Source organism: Pieris rapae, chromosome 21 (assembly GCF_905147795.1).
Source record: "Pieris rapae chromosome 21, ilPieRapa1.1, whole genome shotgun sequence".
Classification (NCBI taxonomy): domain Eukaryota; kingdom Metazoa; phylum Arthropoda; class Insecta; order Lepidoptera; family Pieridae; genus Pieris; species Pieris rapae.
In genome coordinates this window covers 5217276-5235234 of record NC_059529.1, presented here as the reverse complement: position 1 = coordinate 5235234, position 17959 = coordinate 5217276, and the positions used below count along the sequence as shown (strand labels likewise).

Below are 17959 nucleotides of genomic sequence, written 5' to 3'. Positions count from 1 at the left end.
GCCCAGAAATTTCACAGTATGGTGGTACGGTTTCCTCACGATGTTTTCCATCACCGTTCGAGCGAATGAAACGCATATAGAAATTCTTAAAAAGTATCGGGGCACAGACGGAGATCGGATGACGAGATCCTATGACCTTAGAGATAAAAGTCATAGGCTAAAACCACTCCCTCTTATTATATCATACAATCTTATAAATAAAAATTCAAAACGATTCATGGCTGCCGGTAGTTAGATTTATGTCGCCGATGCAAAATTCAGAATTTATTCAGATTCTAAGGCGCGACACAAGGGTATTGTAGATAAGGGTTAACCGAAGAAAAAATATTTATACTCTCATTTATCTCTCTACACTGATTTATCGCTCGTAGGTTTTCTGAATACCACCAGCTCTCTCTGAAGCCACTGGTTTGTGTTTGTCATTTATGTATATGTAACATTTATAATATACTTAAATAAAAATAAAATAAAAATAAAAAAGCCTTTTTATTTCCTACAAATATAACTACTAGATAATATTTACTATTACATTATTTTATTGTATTATTAGCTAGCTTGGTTAGATTTTAGTATACTTAAATAATATAATTTGTAGGAACCCCATTATTGGGTGAAGGCCTCCTCCAAAGATGCCCATTTGTTTCTGTCCTGTGCAGTCTGTTTCCAGTTTGGGCTGGCTACTTTTTTGATCTCATCATCCCAACGAGTATGTTGTTTTTTGTTTGTTTATTTATAATATAATAATTTTAAAATCTTTAAATAAAAAGGATTATATTCTTAAGTACTTTTAATCTGCAAATCTATAAAGCGCAAATTCGGCTTCACATGGCGTACTGTTCTCACCTCTGGGCGGGAGCTGCCCAGTACCATCTCCTTCCACTTGACCGTATTCAACGACGAGCGATTCCAATCGTCGACTACCAGTCACTTTCCGTGCGGCATGATCCCCGGCGTTGCTTAGAGATGTGGGGTCTTTGCATCTTCTACCACATTTACCATGGAGAGTGTTGAAATGAGTTATTCAATCTAATACCTGCAGCTTAGTTTCGGATGTCAAGGTAAAATACAAAATACCATCCGTATCACATCGACGTCTGTCGTTCCACAACTTCTAAGGCAGTTTTTTCCGCACACCACGGCTTTGTGGAGCCAGCTGCCCACTGAAGTATTTCCGAACCAATTCGAATTAGGGTCCTTCAAGAAAAGAGTTCGTTTGCCTTTAATGTAATTGGAGGATGATTAAGGACATTAAAAAAAAGTTAATTTGTATCGTGTCTCGTCGTTTCAAGCTACATGATTAATATTCACTACATTCAAAACATTCAATGCAACGTTCGCTATTTGAAACGGGTTATCAGATATGTATAGTACCTAGATGTACGCATTAAATATAATTCAGAGTGTAATGCATAAACGCTACTTATCGATTGAACGTAATTTACCTGAAAAACATTGGTAAGTGGAGGGCGGCACGCGATCTATTATGAGCCGGTATGCGATGGACGAGCAAAGTTTTAATCATTTTATTAGTCGCTGTGTTTTATATATATATATATATATATATATATATAACACATATATATATATATATATATTTTATAGAACAGGGGGCAAACGGGCAGGAGGCTCACATGATGTTAAGTGATACCGCCGCCCATGGACTGGGGCTCGCGAGTGCGTTGTCGGCCTTTTAATTTCTTGAAGGACCCTAAGTCGAATACAAAACTAATTTTTAAAACAACCTCTGAATCGAGTTAAGATAACTAGAAATAGTATAGTATTATTTCTCAACTAACTAGGAACTCAGAAGCGAGATGGAAATTATCTCATTTATTATTTGGTTTTCTGTAATGGCTTCGCCTTTAACAAACAATTGATACCGTCTTAAGTTTAGCGTGCGCCGTTCAACCCTGAAGCCATGTCTTTGCAACCTTGCAGTGTTAATTAAATACTATTATTATTTTCTTTTCACAAGATATTTTTATGCTATGCGTGGGGGACCCTTTATCGATCCAAAGAGTCCCCTGGGTAGTTGTGTGCGATATTGCGGACTACGATTGTGAGGGAGTTGGATCTGGTTAGCGCTGCGCCTTTTTAAGTTCTTATGTCCTTTTACAACATATATATATATATATATATATATATCTTTCTATGTACGCGTTTAATTCTCGCTCGTACTGTGAAGGAAAAGTTCGTGTGAACTAGGCTTAGGTGATATAAGTTTTTTATAAGTTATATCAATAATTAATGTGTGGGTTGGGGGTTGTATATAGCACATACTTTGTATTGCGACAGTGTGTAGCGTTGAGGGCGCGGTTCGTTCTTTTCTGTAGCGCACGATTCCATGTTGTGGCAGAAGTAGTTTCTAAATTGCATACAAAAACGTTTGCAACGCAGTGCTGCCGTGTTGTTAAAACTTTGTAATATACACTGTGATACTTCTTTTGACGCGTTAGGGAAAATTTATGAGAGTAAATTTTTCTCACCGTCACAAAAAACCGACACCCTGAAGTTAGCTGTAGACAACATTTCAATTCTTGTGGGATATTTAAATAAACTTTGTTTAAGTAGATAAGGCGTTATAATATACGTTCAATGTATCAAACCTTTTTATATTGTTAGTGTCGTTTAATAAAAAAATTGACAATACTTTCATCTTGTTACGCCAAAGAAGTATAACTTCTAACATAGAAGTATAAGCACACGCACTTTTTTTATTATTATCTTGCTGTTAAATAAACCTTTTTCTTATTGATACCGTAAAGTACTCTATACCCTTCTACAAACTCCAAAGGCGGTACCCTCTTCGTCCATTATCATCACTAAATAAGGGACGCCATTAAGTCCCTTTGTTTCCGAGAACTAGTTATATTTTAGCCGGGTTCAGTGTACGCGCAGAGTAAACACGAAACTGAATGGCATTCGAAATTTAAAAACGCAATGTCACTGAATTCTTAACATAAATGCAGTCTGACTCAGTGTTTGAGTAGAATGAATCGCACTGATATATTTGTATGAGAATATTTATATAATTTATGTACTTCTTCACGTCATATGTGAGCCTGGTACCTCGTCGAATTTATAGTATTATGATTTTTGTATTCATATAATATAAAACAAATGAGTTAAGTATACTTATAAAAAGAACGACAATCAAGTAGTCTATAATATTATAATTAAATAATAAATTGTTTATATGTAACCATATTAATGGTACCCATATTAGATGGCGTGTCCCAAAGCCCAGAAAATTAACTAAATTAACAGAAAAATCCAAATTTAAACAATTGATAAATCACAAGAAAACTATTTTGAAATCAAGTATGGCAATTGTAGTACGTTCAACATACTCATTAAATTTATATGTCTATGAAAAAGCTTAAATAAGAAGCTTCACTTCAACATTGCATTTAGTTTTATACTGTTCAGGAAGAATAGAAATAGGAGCCATTTAATAGTATTTTATAGTAAAGTCTCACCATCTTTAGAAGAACCGTTGTGTCAAATAAAACTCCACATATTCCTTGTTCCGCGAAGTATTTCCGTTCTAACATTTTCTACAATCAAGATGTTTAACGATTTTATCGACACTTTTATCGGCTATTGGAATATGTTTGTAGATAAATTAACAAAATACACTGTTATGAAAAGAGTAGAATTTTACGAAAAATACTAATTTGTATTGTTGGTTTGTTAACCGTGCAAATGTTATAGTTTTTTTTATTTACGATGGACACTGTGTATCGACTGAAAAGGGCGAAACTTCTGACAGTCTACGGAGTCTTCCGGAGGGAATAAAAAAAATATAGATAGAATAGCCATAACTTCAAATAAAATCTGATAAAGCCAAGCTGATTGCAGATGGATTAAAATGTATGTTGTTTTAAACGATGTTGTCGTAAATGGTTTTAACTGTATATATAAAATGCTAATTGCAACTGAGAGACTCAAACAGAAATTTCTTATAAAAATTTTATATAGAGAAATAAATACGTTTATATTTTATAGATGACATCATAGAGCAGAGATTGGTACACATAAAGTTGCATACTTGTTGCTCATTTGAATTGTCATTTAAATTTATTTTCGCTTATATTGCAAGACGTGACTAATATCATTCGTACTGTGTACGAAATATTTACCAATTTATTTTTAGTTAGTGATAGAGGCACGTTCCGAATATTGCATTGATATATTTCATAGTATTACACGAACGATTTATATGCAAGCCACAATCTGAAATCCATTTTATAAGTTGTAGTTTAATTAAATATTTTTTATTTTTGATACTTTTAATTGTAAATTACATTTACTACCAGTTCACAAGTCAAGGGCGTAGAGCGGGCAAGAGTAACTGGCAAGAAAGTTTCCGCCACTCTTTTCAATCGCCAAGTTTCAGAACTGATACGTCTTTAAGAATTGGTACGCTCTTTTCTTGAAGGACCCTAAGTCGAATTGGTTTGGAAATACTTCAGTGGGCAGCTGCTGAAAACCTGCTTGTGTGCCTCCTGTCTCATAAAATATATTTGTTTTGTGTATTTTTAAATGATGGAATAATAATCGTCTTAATTATTATTTTTTTATTTTTTTTAAGGCACCCAGGTTTTTCCTACTAAAAGTCAGCCTTTTTACGACTCAGGGTTTTTAAATGATACTCGCATAAATAAACACAAAACCTTCTTGCAGTACGATAAATTAATTACACATTCCGAGAATCCCATAGAAACATAATTGTTAATTCGTGTGCCTAAACTGGTGGGGGCGTCGCTTCGTTGGCCACTTCCGTGTTGCAAAGCACGGGCTATGAAGCAAGGTCATGCGCAGTTCTTTGTCTACATTTCGCATACGTATGTCGTCTTGCAGACAAATAAAACGAATAAATATATGCAGCGTTTTATCTAAGAGCAATATATGTGCAAGAAAAATATGTTATATACTAAAATTAAAACGTATTTGAAAGAGTGATTTCGTTGACGATTCTTCTCGTCCGTTCTACGCCCTTGATTTGAATACTGGCAGTAAATGTAAATTTAGAACTATTAATTTGTTTACTGACTGTCATAAGTGTATATTAGGTTAACCTTTATGAATAAAGGAGTTTATTTAGATTTTGAAAATATTCACATGTACAGTATTTTAATATTGGTTTTAGATTTTATTTTATTGTGATCACGGTATAACATCTTGTTTTATGCAGTTTAATAAACCTTTAATTAAATAAGATAAAATTTTCTTTGTCTTTTGAGATTATCAGTTAAAAAAGGATATTGAACTTAAAAAAGTTTAATACCACTCCTCAGAAATCCTCAGATTTAGAGTTCAGACTTTAAATTGTTACACTATAATTAATGAATGTTTTGTATCGTCTGGCAAAGATATAGTATATTATTTTATTAACTAGCCCACGCAAACTTCGTGACAATACTACTTCGATGTGACTGTTAGATTTTCCGGTATTAAAACTGTTTTTTAGGCTTTTCCGCGAATTTTCCAACTCTCCCTGCTAAATACATATAAAAAAATTACTATAATTGATCTAGCCTTCGAGTTTTGCTTAGTAACATTATTTTAGAGTCATTTTTATTTATAGTATTATTAAGTAATACTCCCGTTTATCAGATTGCTATTGGGTTTGATAATTGGAAGGCGTGCCTAGCACTAAGCTTCGACGCTCTAAAGACACTTTGTACCTTTGTATGTTTGTTTGCGCTTAACACATATTCGCTATCACAAAGTCAAATACTATGCTTGCAATATCTGTCATGTCTAAATAGCCTGGACATTTTACAATTAGCTGTCAGAAAATTAAAAAAAATATATATTATTAAAAATAACGAAAAAATAAAATAATTCTACATTAACTTAGACACACTTAATTCTCTCTCTGTATAAGACTTAAAATTAAATGTTTTAAGTCTAATGTAGTGTGCTCTGTGTTCGTTTTAAGTTTTATTATTCCTTATTACAAAACCATCCTTTGGAAACTTGACTGAAATGTAATTCCATTTATCTTTCCTAAGCTTATGTTCATTTTTACTAAGTACTAAATGACTTAAAAGTTTGTATAAAGGCGTATGACCAAGGATTTTTTTTGTTACTATTACTTTTATTTAAGCAAGCCGGTTTGTGTGCTTGAAACTCATTAACACAAGTTTTCTTACGACGTGTATGAGAACTTCGCTCGTTCAAGTTTATTCACAGCCTGGGTTCGAACGCAACTGCAGTGTGAACACTTCAGAAGAAGTTCTTAACCACTAGGTACTCGTGCACTGGGGCGTCGGCGTGAATTCACTAATTTTATATTTTCAAGTTGCGAAACATGTGTGTTAACGGCCAAACCCTATAACCTCTTATCCATCTCAATCCATATATTGTTAAAAGGGTGCCAATAACCAATCGACGAATTGTAATAACCATCTGTCGATACATACTATCCATGGGCGGTTGGATCCAATGGATTGGAGCTTTGAAAAAATTACAGTTGTGCAAACTGTGCCCAATATCCTATCTTAAAATTTTAACTTACACCAGATTATGAAATATAAGTATAAATAGGGAAGAGATAGCATTCCACCGTCGCCAAAAATGGATTGACTTCGTATTCTTCTTCTTCTTCGGTTTGGTTATTGGGTTGCAGATAGGAGATCGATCTTTCACTTGTGGATTGTGATTGTGGATTGTTTATTGGTTTCGGGCGTGAGTAACCCATCTCTAATGATGTGATATCTCTACTGTGTACAGTTCTTACGTTTATAATATTAGTTATTATTGTTGTTTAAACTTAAGTATCAGTTAATTTCATTCATTTATATAATCATTTGTCAGGATAAATTTACCGTAATTGTAAGTAAATATGTCTTTATATATAAAAACATTGAATCACTATGGTTACAAAATGTACATAATTAAAATATTTGCCATCGCTTCGCAATATAAGTTCTATTTGCGGAAACACTGAATAAATCACAATTTATCCTTTAACTCAATGTCTTTGTATTTATTCCACCGTGAATTAAATAATGGGCGTAATTAAATAGTAATCATAATAAAAATATCGAATGACGTTTGTCCTATCTTTTACTAAGGTTTCTAGATGAACTGCTTCAATTATATGATGATTATGTCTATTGTAGTTGTCTTATTGTTGACTAGTGATACGCTCCTACTTCGCATGGGCTAACCCGTAAACCTTGAAGATTTATGTAGCTAAACCTTTATCACGAATTCGTGGATTCATCTAGGATGCTGGTGAAAACCGCAATTAATTCTGTGCGTTTGTAGTTTTTGAGTTGCCACAGATGTCGCAGTGAACTTATTTGAATATAATATAAAAGTAAGCTGGGTTTTTTATAGGCACTATTAAACTCTATTTTTCTCTTAATCTTAATCATATATCTCTCATCGTTAGGCGTTTGTAAGTAATGTCATTCGACCGTAGTGGGCGTTGCAAATCTATCACTGAAGTTTTTAAATTTTTGCGTTTACCGAGATTGCTAATGGTAAAATAATTTCCAAAATCGGTTTAGTAGGTACATTACGACAAGGTTCAAATATATTTTTTTGTAATCACAAAAAAAACGAGCAGTCTTATAAATGAATTATAAGATTTAGTTAAAGAATTTGCAGGGACAGGATTGATAGGGTTAATAGATGGCTATTTGTGAACTGTAGTACGTTATTTTAATAATGCACAAAATGTAATGTATGCTGGAATATCTATTATTTTTGAACTCAATAAAGATATACAAAATCTTGAGTAGGTACTATATAGCTAGATAATCGAATCATAAATTTCAGTGTAACTGTATTTGTTTCAGATTTAAGAAAAGGCCATTAAATAGTTCTTGCAGGTACGAAACACCGGTCTAAATAAACATGAACTTAATTCATGGATTAGTGAATAGTGAAGGAGTGTTCATTGTAGGTTAGCCGTATCGCCCCCTCGTACGTTGAACCTACGGTTTATATTTAACTACAACACCACGTGCGTACGACACAGTTGGAGAGCGCTATATTGGAAACGTGTATTTTAAAATCCCTTTAAACTTTCAAGAATTAAAAAAACGATAGTTTAGATTTCTGAGAAAGGTTTGATATTCGTTTTTTTTTTAAATTCGGGTTTTTGTGTTTTCTTAAATTAAATTTTTAACTTTGTAAGTTAACGGCGACTTTAAGATGACTTTTGTAAATAACACATTATAAAGGATAACAGTTAAAAGTTGCTTAATTATTTATTTTAAATGAAAGATAACGAGCAACCATACAAGTTGTAATAATATATGTATATATATGTTGTAAATACGTAAATTTTAAATCTTTTCGGATTTTTCTTGGACGTAATTTGTGTTCGTACCCATGTTACGTATTTTAGACTTATAAAATCAGTTTGATTTTTATTTTTAACTTATTGATCAGTATCTACACGTTGTTATAGATTATTTACTTTATTTTTATGAAACAGTTTGAAGCTGTCGTGGCAATCGTTGCATTCCCAAATGCAGGTCCATAGAACCAAACAAAGCTTTGACGGTTCCCTTTACCTTTTTGGATTTGCCTGAAAGTGCGAATGCTCACTTTAAAACTACCTGGAAGATGCACAACACCGGTCATTGAACCCAGTGCGTCGCCCACCCGTGTCATTATGACTGTGACGCGTACCTCCATTGTGTGTTTATTTGTAACTGGCTGATGTTTGTACGTATTTTAAAAATATTAAAAATTTAATTCGTTAAAATTATCATGTCACTTTGTCAACTTATATATACGTAAAGAACTTTGTTTAAATTTTGGATCTATCTTTTTATAAATAGTCGTGAATTTAATACATTATTAAGGTATCTAAAAACGCACGTGAGAATTTGTAGGCAAATGATTTGACGACCTTAAAATAAAGTCGGATATTGCTTAAGCTATCAGTATCTTTATAAATTACAAGAAGCTTAATGTTTTTTTAAACATTTAAAGATACTATTTTAATAGATTTTAAGGGTAAATTAATCGTAATTAGGCAAATTTAATTTAATACAATAGAAACGTAGCATTTTTGTTATGCATATGCTTAGAAGTAGATGTCTCTTGATATACACTCCAAATACAGGGCTGAGTATGACTCCTGTGTGTTAAACGAATTTTGACATACGGAAGTCATAGTCTCGACTGGAACGTAATAGATACCGAAACTTTACCATTGACTTCTTGGCCGTGGACCAAATCGGAAACGCTCGTCATTTGTTTTTTATTTCAGAAATGAGGATGTTTATAAAATGCTTGCGGGGTTTATATAAACGTAGACTGTTGACAAAATTTTTATAATAAATAACGCTTTTTCGGATAATATTATATCCAGTTCCTCATCCGCTTGTCAAGTAAAGGCCTCAACCGCTCTTCTTCATTGCGCGCGACGTGCCGCCATATATTTCGCATTAAGTTTGTGAATATGTCTTCCTCTACCACGCTTTCACTAATGTGGAAACAATTCTGTGTGGACCATTTATCCTGTGAGTTGTAGGAGATTGTATTTTTATAAGTAGTTGTAACATTTTTGTAATGATAATCTACTACTGTGTGCAATAATTTAATACTAAAGAAATCCTATATGATGTGATTATTCTATATATATATCTCGTAAGTCGTAGGAAAAATAATTACTAGTGCTCTTGATTAATCTAGACAAATTATTATTTAGTACTTTTACCTAAGAGTATAGTATTATTATTTTCGTAAATACTAAATAATTAAGTAGTAAGATTTGCTTTACTCATCGGGTAGTTAAGAAATGAATACGAGGTATATTTTACACACACTGTCACAGGTTGATATTTATAAAATTGTATGCAACTTGTAATATTGAACCGCAATTTTGATGGAAATCCGCGTTTTCGTGTCTAAAAGCCGAAAATAAATCTACTCTATAAACGGAACGATTATTAATTCCTTAAGTCGGAATTATGAATAGGTATTAAAAATACCTTTCTTAATTAATAAGCATAAATATTGAATGTTTCATGTCAAAAATGTTTTGTTTCCGCATTTAAATGCAACAGATTTGAGACTTATCGACTTTAAATAAGACCGATGTTCTTTGTATAGCAGTGTTAGACTGGCTCCAGTGTGCGGCACTCATTCCTAAGGCCGTAGGTTCGATTGACTGTAAAGGAAAAATAAAGAACCGCATGCATTCTGAGGCCAAGACCTATATAGTTGGATTATTATCATTCCTTAAATTGTTTCGCTTCGCTTAAGTTTGACACATGAGAGTATTGAGATGTATTAAAACTACGAAACATTAAGTGAACATGCGGGCTGATAGTGAACCGACTTTACAAGTATCAGTTAAGTAAAGTATTAGTTGGAGTTAAGTACCGACGTATCACTTGCCGATGCGGCCATTAAAATTTGAGTTTCATATTGTCACTAAGAGCAAATGAGTTCAGAAATTTTAGTTTGCGAAGTAACGCAGTCATGGATATTGATCGCTTTGCGCGCGCACGTTCATGTATACAGGAGAGGAGCGACGAGGCGGCCACAAGAATTTGAGTGAGCACTTGGCCGTATCGATGACATCTTATGGCATTCAGAACATCTTGACAGCTCTGAATTTTTTCAAGACTACCGCTCGAGTCGAGATGGATGAAATTCTAATTTAACAAGCAGAATAGGTCAATTATGAGTGGAATATTAATAAAACATTCCTAATCAGTAATTCTGGAAATCTCGCTATTTGTTATCAATTCAATGGTTCGTTTCCATTCATACTTCTTCGTTTTGAAGCGAAGTTCACGTGAAATCAATAACTTTAATTATGTTTAATTAAATCGATTAAATCCTATTTTGTGTAATTTATTTATTTAGTTATCTTAAGTTATCTTACACACGTATACATTATAAAAGAAAACACTTGAAAATATGCAAAACCAAAACAGATTAGATTGTTAAACGAAATATGCGAAACAGAAAACGAAACTAAGTATATTACTAGATTTAAACTGGCATTAATATTTAACAAATTCCTTCTAAATAAAGTCTTCCCGCTGCTTAATATTTCCTCACACACTCTTTTCCTAATTAGCTAAGAACAGATAAATCGTGTTCCTACGAGGCATGGAACAATTGTGAATATATTCAATAAAAATTACATCGAATAATTTACATAACTAAAGAATTTGTTTATATGCACTGATAGCTTAGCGTAAACTCAATGTACTATGTTTGGTCATTTGAATGTTTTCTGTTATATAATGTTTGTTATTTGTTATGTGTATTAAGGATAAATCCTTGGTTGTATTTAGTCAGCTGTTTTATTATTGTCCTCAATGTCGAATCTTATTTACCGAAAGCAAATACACGTATTTGCTAAATAAAATTTAATGACAAGTTTAAGTTATAATAATAAAGCCCGTTTAATTTCCAATCGTGACAAAAAAGATAATATACAGCTTATCTTTTTTACATTGTATACATTATTTTATTTATCTTGTTATATATTCTATAGGTATCTTAGCTAAATTTAGTACCATCGAACCCCATCGCGGGTAAAGGACGGTAAAGACTCTGTCTATTGCTTTATTTCTCCATTCCTCCTTCCGCTACTTCTTCTAACCACCTTTTCTTGGGGTGCCCTCTTCTTCTTCTTCTTCCCCTTTCCAAGTAATTGTCTAATAAATACATCAAACAATTCTAAATTATCATATTCTTGGACTGCTTAAGGCGCTATAAATTATTGAGAGATGGCTCCAACTCTCTGTGGGGAGTTGGAGCGAACAATCACTTATGTCAAAATTTAATTATTTTTTTTGGCGTACGAGTCTTACACAGATCCAGCGTCAGGAAACCAACAGTTAGACAAACAAGGTATGGAAATACCAAACAGATTTTACACAACGCAAACCTTGATATATATATAAGACATCCAAAAAGCGAACTATCTTCGCCCAACGCATTTGCTCTTTCAGAGTCTTTACTATCTCTTTAAAACTTTACACATTTAGTAACATTGTTAAGCAACATCTTCTCGACCTGTTTTTGTTAAAGCAGAAAGTATTCTTTGTGTGAAACAATTTTTTTAGCAGAAATTAAGTACCTAAAATCAATAATTTGTCGAATGCAAGAGACTGGTATAAAAGCCAGTGAACTTTCAACTATCCATCCTTTTTTATTTTGTCTAATAAAGTTATTTTTCAACCTCGGAAGCAAATTGTATTAAAGTATTATTGTATTGTAATCAAGATTATAATTGCTAAACTAAGGTATAATTATTGAGTATCTATTACGGTAATGCAGCTGCTATTTCATACGTAACCCTCGTTTGTTCTTGATTGCTGACCTTGCAACGTTCGCTTACCATCTCGTATCACAAGGTCCCATTGTGACGACACGGAGTTTAAATTGTCTTATGGAAAACGAGTCTTGAAGGCTTTGTAAAGTTTAAACCAGCTTCGATGTATAGTTCTTTGGATGTTTTCACACATAAGGCATGATTGTAGGTAAAGTGATCGCTAAAGAGAGAATTTTGTTAGTATATATATACAGTCAAAACCGTTAACACCAACAAAATACCGGTTATATTGACCAAAATTAAAGGTCCCGGCTGAATTTTATTGTATAAGGTTCTTAATTAGAGCGTCATCGGCTATTACTATCGGTTTTACCACCAAATATGAATAGTCCCTTCGGGGTCGTTATAACAGATTTTGACTTTATTTCAATGATACAACTTATTTGAATTGGTCAAGAACGTTAGTTATCCTAATAAATAATAGTATTATTGCGATCAGTGGTTTTTCAACGTCATCGGCTGTTACGACTGTCGGTTTTACCACCAAATATGAATAGTTTAGTGGCCTTATAACAGGTCTTGACTTTAATCAGTCAAGAACTTTAGTAATCCAATACTACTCCTGGTCAATGGAATACAATTCATGGAATAGTATTATTGCCATCAGTGGTTTTTCGTGACGTCATCACGTCATTTCATCAGAGATATACCCAATGTCTTCTTCCTCTTATGATAATTTGCATGTGATACGCTTTCAAAGGTTTATGTTTTCTTCACATTGTTGTAAGCTAACATTTCCATCTCGCTATATCACAAGGATGTGACCCTCACAGCACGGAGTCCGATAAGTTACAAAATCGTGTTGCCCAATATTGTTGATTCAGAAGACGTTAAGGCCTGCGAATGGAGAGACGCAATTTATATCGAAATAGAAAATAATTTATTGTATAATATGAGCTTTAATAAAAACTGTAAGAATAAAGTGGGTGGCTGTTTCGCGGTTAATTAGTGTTAATCTTTTGCGGTTCTATGTTTACCCACTTGTTGGCAAAGATAGCTGCCGCCTCAAGCATCTATTGCTTATATAGCCAATGCCATTATCCGAACTTGACCTCCTTACAAAACATGTTTTATATGCAATTAGCGGGCGTCATCTGTTTTGTGCTGATTGACGTAAACCATGACTTTTCGTGTTTGAATAGCACATTGGTGACATTGAACAAATTTGCTACTTAGTTTTGCGATGTTTTTGCTGCTTTTAATCTTTCTAAATTATAGATTCCGCAATAAAAACTTTATGGATTATATTTCAGAATATAATCCTCATATAATAAATCTGTGCGTGTGTTTGTAATAAACAGCTGGATTTGATGATGTTTTTCAAGTAGTTTAGACTTTAGATTTACAATTTGTTTTTTTTTCTGAATACTTTAGACGTGTAAATGACGTCTGTCCGCTAGTATATCCTAAATTTTCTGCTTAAAATTTGTTGAATTATTTTATTTTTTAATATTTAAATTGTAATTAATTCTTTATATTGCTAAAATACATGTATCTAAAAAATCTCAGGTTGAAATATGGGTCTCGCTAAATTAGCCTTGGATACATATTTGTCATCTAATCTAAGTTTATGGCAATACATTAGGTATTGCTAAGTATGCAACTTTGTGCATAGTTTAAGTTTTATGTTGTGTAGCTTTGCCTAAGATTGTGTTGTTCGACTTGAAAACACACAAAGAAATTCTAAGCTAATTTTAAATTTAATTTGAAAATGTATTTATTTTAATTAAGTAGATTAATCATATTTATTTTCTTCTTTCAGGTATGTAACGGTCTTCAAATGGAACGAAAAGAAATGGTTATGTGAACAAATTTAAGAGGTAACGTTCAGCGATTTTGATGCGCTGAAATAAGTATATTTAGAACCGTATATAAACCAGTGCCGCTATAACATTTTTAGGTCTGAGCCTCAGATTTCTGTAGCTGTTTCATTATCATTTGTTAATAGGCAAGTAGATCAGCCCGTAGCTAACACACGCCGTCGACATTTTGGGTCCAAGGCAAACCCATGCCTGGTTGTCTCCCGATGGTTTCCTCCACCGTTCTAGCAAATGTTAATAAGCACTTACAAAGTCGATTGATGCACAGTCAGGGATCGAACCAATGAACTCAAGGATGAGAGCAGCACGGTGAAGCCATTAGGTTAATACTGCTTGTATATGTAAAAGGTTATATATACGTAGTATGTGAAACGAGTAAAACGTCACCATATTCTAGAGCTAGAAGACAGGCAGAAGAGAGCAGATGCTTCCAATGAGAAACCACTCCACATGACAACACCACTGAACACCTCGCTCATAGCCTGAGGGCTGATTGCAAATACCCGCAGAAAAAATTGTATACTGATTAACTTTAATAACATAATTAATGCCGCAACACCAAAAATTTATGAATTCTATTAACACGCCACCGAGGCTGCGTCGCAAGGTTTTCTTGTACATTAGGTAAAAAATATTTTGAAAGTCGTAAGGCCGTATAAAGAATCGTCAGGTTTTAAATTATGCGCAATGTTGGCGATGTGGTTTTTCTGGCGATTAATTGATCACGTTGTCCTTCAGAACTACTGATACGAACAATGCAAGCAATTTAACTTGCTATTTTAATTAAACACTTGATGTTCTGGGTGTATAAGGTGTTCGTATGGGCTATGCGTGCGTTGTGGCAGTATGGTATTGTAATTACTGCTCGCAAGCCCTTGGCATGGAGTGTTAATTGGTATCTCTTAGAGACACCTTCCCGTTTGCCCTTAGTTATATCAAATTAAAAATTAGTTCGAACATCAGGTGAGCCTCCTGCCCGTTTGCCCCCTGTTCTATTAAAAAAAACTGACCCATTACCAGTATCAATACTGTTGCCACATATGTTAAATTATTACGAAATATTTTTTCTAGTACTAAATTGTTTGCGTACAAACAAAACTATCAAATATCTCGTAAGTAATTGTATTTACCATTAACAGCCATGTTGCGATGTAACACTAATTTCTTTTTTATATTTAAACTTAGTGTTCCTATGTTACACGAAGATAAGTCAAAACCGTTAACGACGACATCGTTTAGAACAACATTACTGATACTTATTACTCCTTAAGTTGCCATTTATGTGGTGTAAAGTATCGGAAAGTCTAAAATAATATTAATAAATATAAGGCTCTCTTACGACTATCGACCAAATTTGGACTACTGATATTTTCTTCGATGTCATTATAACAGATTTTGACGTGTATATAAAAATTAATACGACAATAGAGGATTATAGTAGTATGCTTCTGCTTTTAAGTAACCAAATATTTAAGATTATGACATTTACTCAGGATGGGTTTTGGAACGCAAGAGTACGTAGGCTCGCCGCACCTGCCTCTGAACCGGTGAATAACGGCCTTGCACACGAATGCATTGGAAAAAGTTGAACATAACGGTTAAGCAAATCGCTCTACTAAACTCCCTGCAATTGCATATCGTTTGTTTCCTTAGTACACTTATAATATTGCGTTATCTCTAGTTTTTGTGGTCGTTTGAACACTTACAGCAAGCGTATGTAGTGTGATCTCAGTTTCCGCACCTAGGAACTGTTTTAACTATACTAATATTGTAAAGAGGAAAGATTTGCATGTAAGTATTAATTTAGGTAACTGAAAAAGTTCTGCACTGATATTTAAAATTATTTTAATACATTATTACTTATTAGGATAATAATTGCAATTAAAAAATGAAGTACCCAACTAAAACTACAATACAATATAATAATTACATTATTATATAATAATGTTCGTGTAAAAAATTCCTATTTAATATCTTTCATCGCTGCGCTGCGAAAACTATTGATGATAGTACAAAAAAATGTTTAATAAAAATTCCACATTTACACATATGATTGAACAATCATACATAGTTGTTTTCTTGGTCTGTGTTAAATGCATGAATAAAATTTTGCGCTTTCAATGTAAGATAACCAAAACACGTCAATTTGATCTGAAAATTAAAGAGAAATGGATAATATAGGGTTTTACTCTGAGGCGACAATACTAATTTATACTAAAACAACTTATACTTATATTAATAAATTTTTAAATAAAGCTCTAATAATAATAATAATGTGTTAGATAAAACGGTGGTAGTTTCTTCTATAAACGACAAAGATATTCCGTAGATTTTCGTTTTTCGTGGTGACTGTATGAACAATTTTGGCATGACATTTTCATATGATTATCGAAAGATTTCTTGCTCAGGGTCCTATGACTTTCAAGCCGCATGCGGGCCTTATTAACATATTTCTTTAAAAGTCGAATGTAAAAGTAACATTTTCACGGTCTTCAAGTTATCGATATTAAAAATCAAGCGTCATTTAAGGATTGGATATGGGAACAATCACTATTATATAGTCTCTAAAAACAAATGTTTATATTGGTCTTTGAAGGCTGTATGAAAGCGTAAAGTCCGTAAAAATAAATGTCTAATACTGTTTAATTTCATGCTACGGCTAGGGCTTTTCAAAACCAGCAGAAAAGAAGACTACAGAGATTAAGAACTGAACTAAAGTACTTGTTGCTGTCTTTCTGGATGTGACGAAGAGTTAAAGGTATAACTATAAGGCTAGTAATTATTTGGAAATCGTCAGGAGTACCTATTTATATCCGAATGAATTGGACTTAGGGTCCTTCAAGAAAAGAGAGGAGTCTTAAAAGACCTCTGGCAATGTGAGTATCTATTGGTATCACTTAACATCAAGTCAGCCTCTTGCCCGTTTACTCCTGTTGTATAAAAAAATTGTGTGTGTGGAGGAGAGGAGGAGGATGAAAAAGAAAGACATATTTTACACATCAATACAATATAACTATTATAATTTGATTGATTTTAATAACATAAGTGAAGATAAAACTAGGAACTAAAAATAAATTAAATGTTTGATGGTATGTTCTTAGCGTAAAGAAATCGAGAAATTCATATTTAGAAAATTCAACGATTCTACAGTGTTTCGAAAATGGAACGAATTTTTACTGGCAAACATTGCTTATCGTTTGAATATGGAACTAATTTCTTTAATTACGTTCGCGATCTAGTAAGCGTAAATCAATGCGACAACGTCTAACGGGCCAGTGTGGGGGAAATGGTCCGTCAACCTGCGCACGGGCCGCTATAATAGAGCGTCCCAGTTGCTTTCGGCGCGTTGGCATTACGTGTTGTATCTAGTGTTATTGACGTTCTGTGTTTGATGTGCTTATAATACGACATGTGTGGACTGTTATACTTGCGAGGTATGTTTTTATCTTAAGTATAGGACAGTGAAAATCGCTTAAGACAAAAATGGTTCGACAAATCTTGAGATTGAACTTGAAATCAAGGTACAGAAATACGCTTATAGAATGTATAGTGAAACCTATTTCGTTTAGTGTACATATACTAATTTATGGTTGATAAGTAGTTTTTAAATGTTTTCATAGTATGTACAAGAACATTGGATTGTAATCTTAGGTCATTAGGTAATAGCTAAAGGCATTACTTATCAATTTACTTATATGTTAAATCATTAAAATATTCCACTAAAATATTCCGAAATCAATTTAATAGTTTGTTACAATGAAGTTAAATATTTTAATATATATATATATATATATATAACGTTACG

At 33.1% G+C, this 17959-nt stretch overlaps 1 protein-coding gene across 3 annotated transcripts in view; it reads left to right on the top strand.

Annotated features, from left to right (window-relative positions):
• Nucleotides 1-17959, top strand: part of LOC110999181 (protein gustavus) — an 80702-nt gene that overhangs the window by 21694 nt on the left and 41049 nt on the right. Inside the window, exon 1 of one of the 3 annotated variants that reach the window (XM_045632792.1) lies at nucleotides 17471-17588. The exons of the other annotated variants lie outside the window; for them this stretch is intronic. The gene's annotated coding sequence lies outside the window, so the exon portion shown is untranslated. Of the gene's footprint in view, nucleotides 1-17470; nucleotides 17589-17959 lie in introns of those variants that run through there. 3 annotated transcript variants of the gene reach the window in all.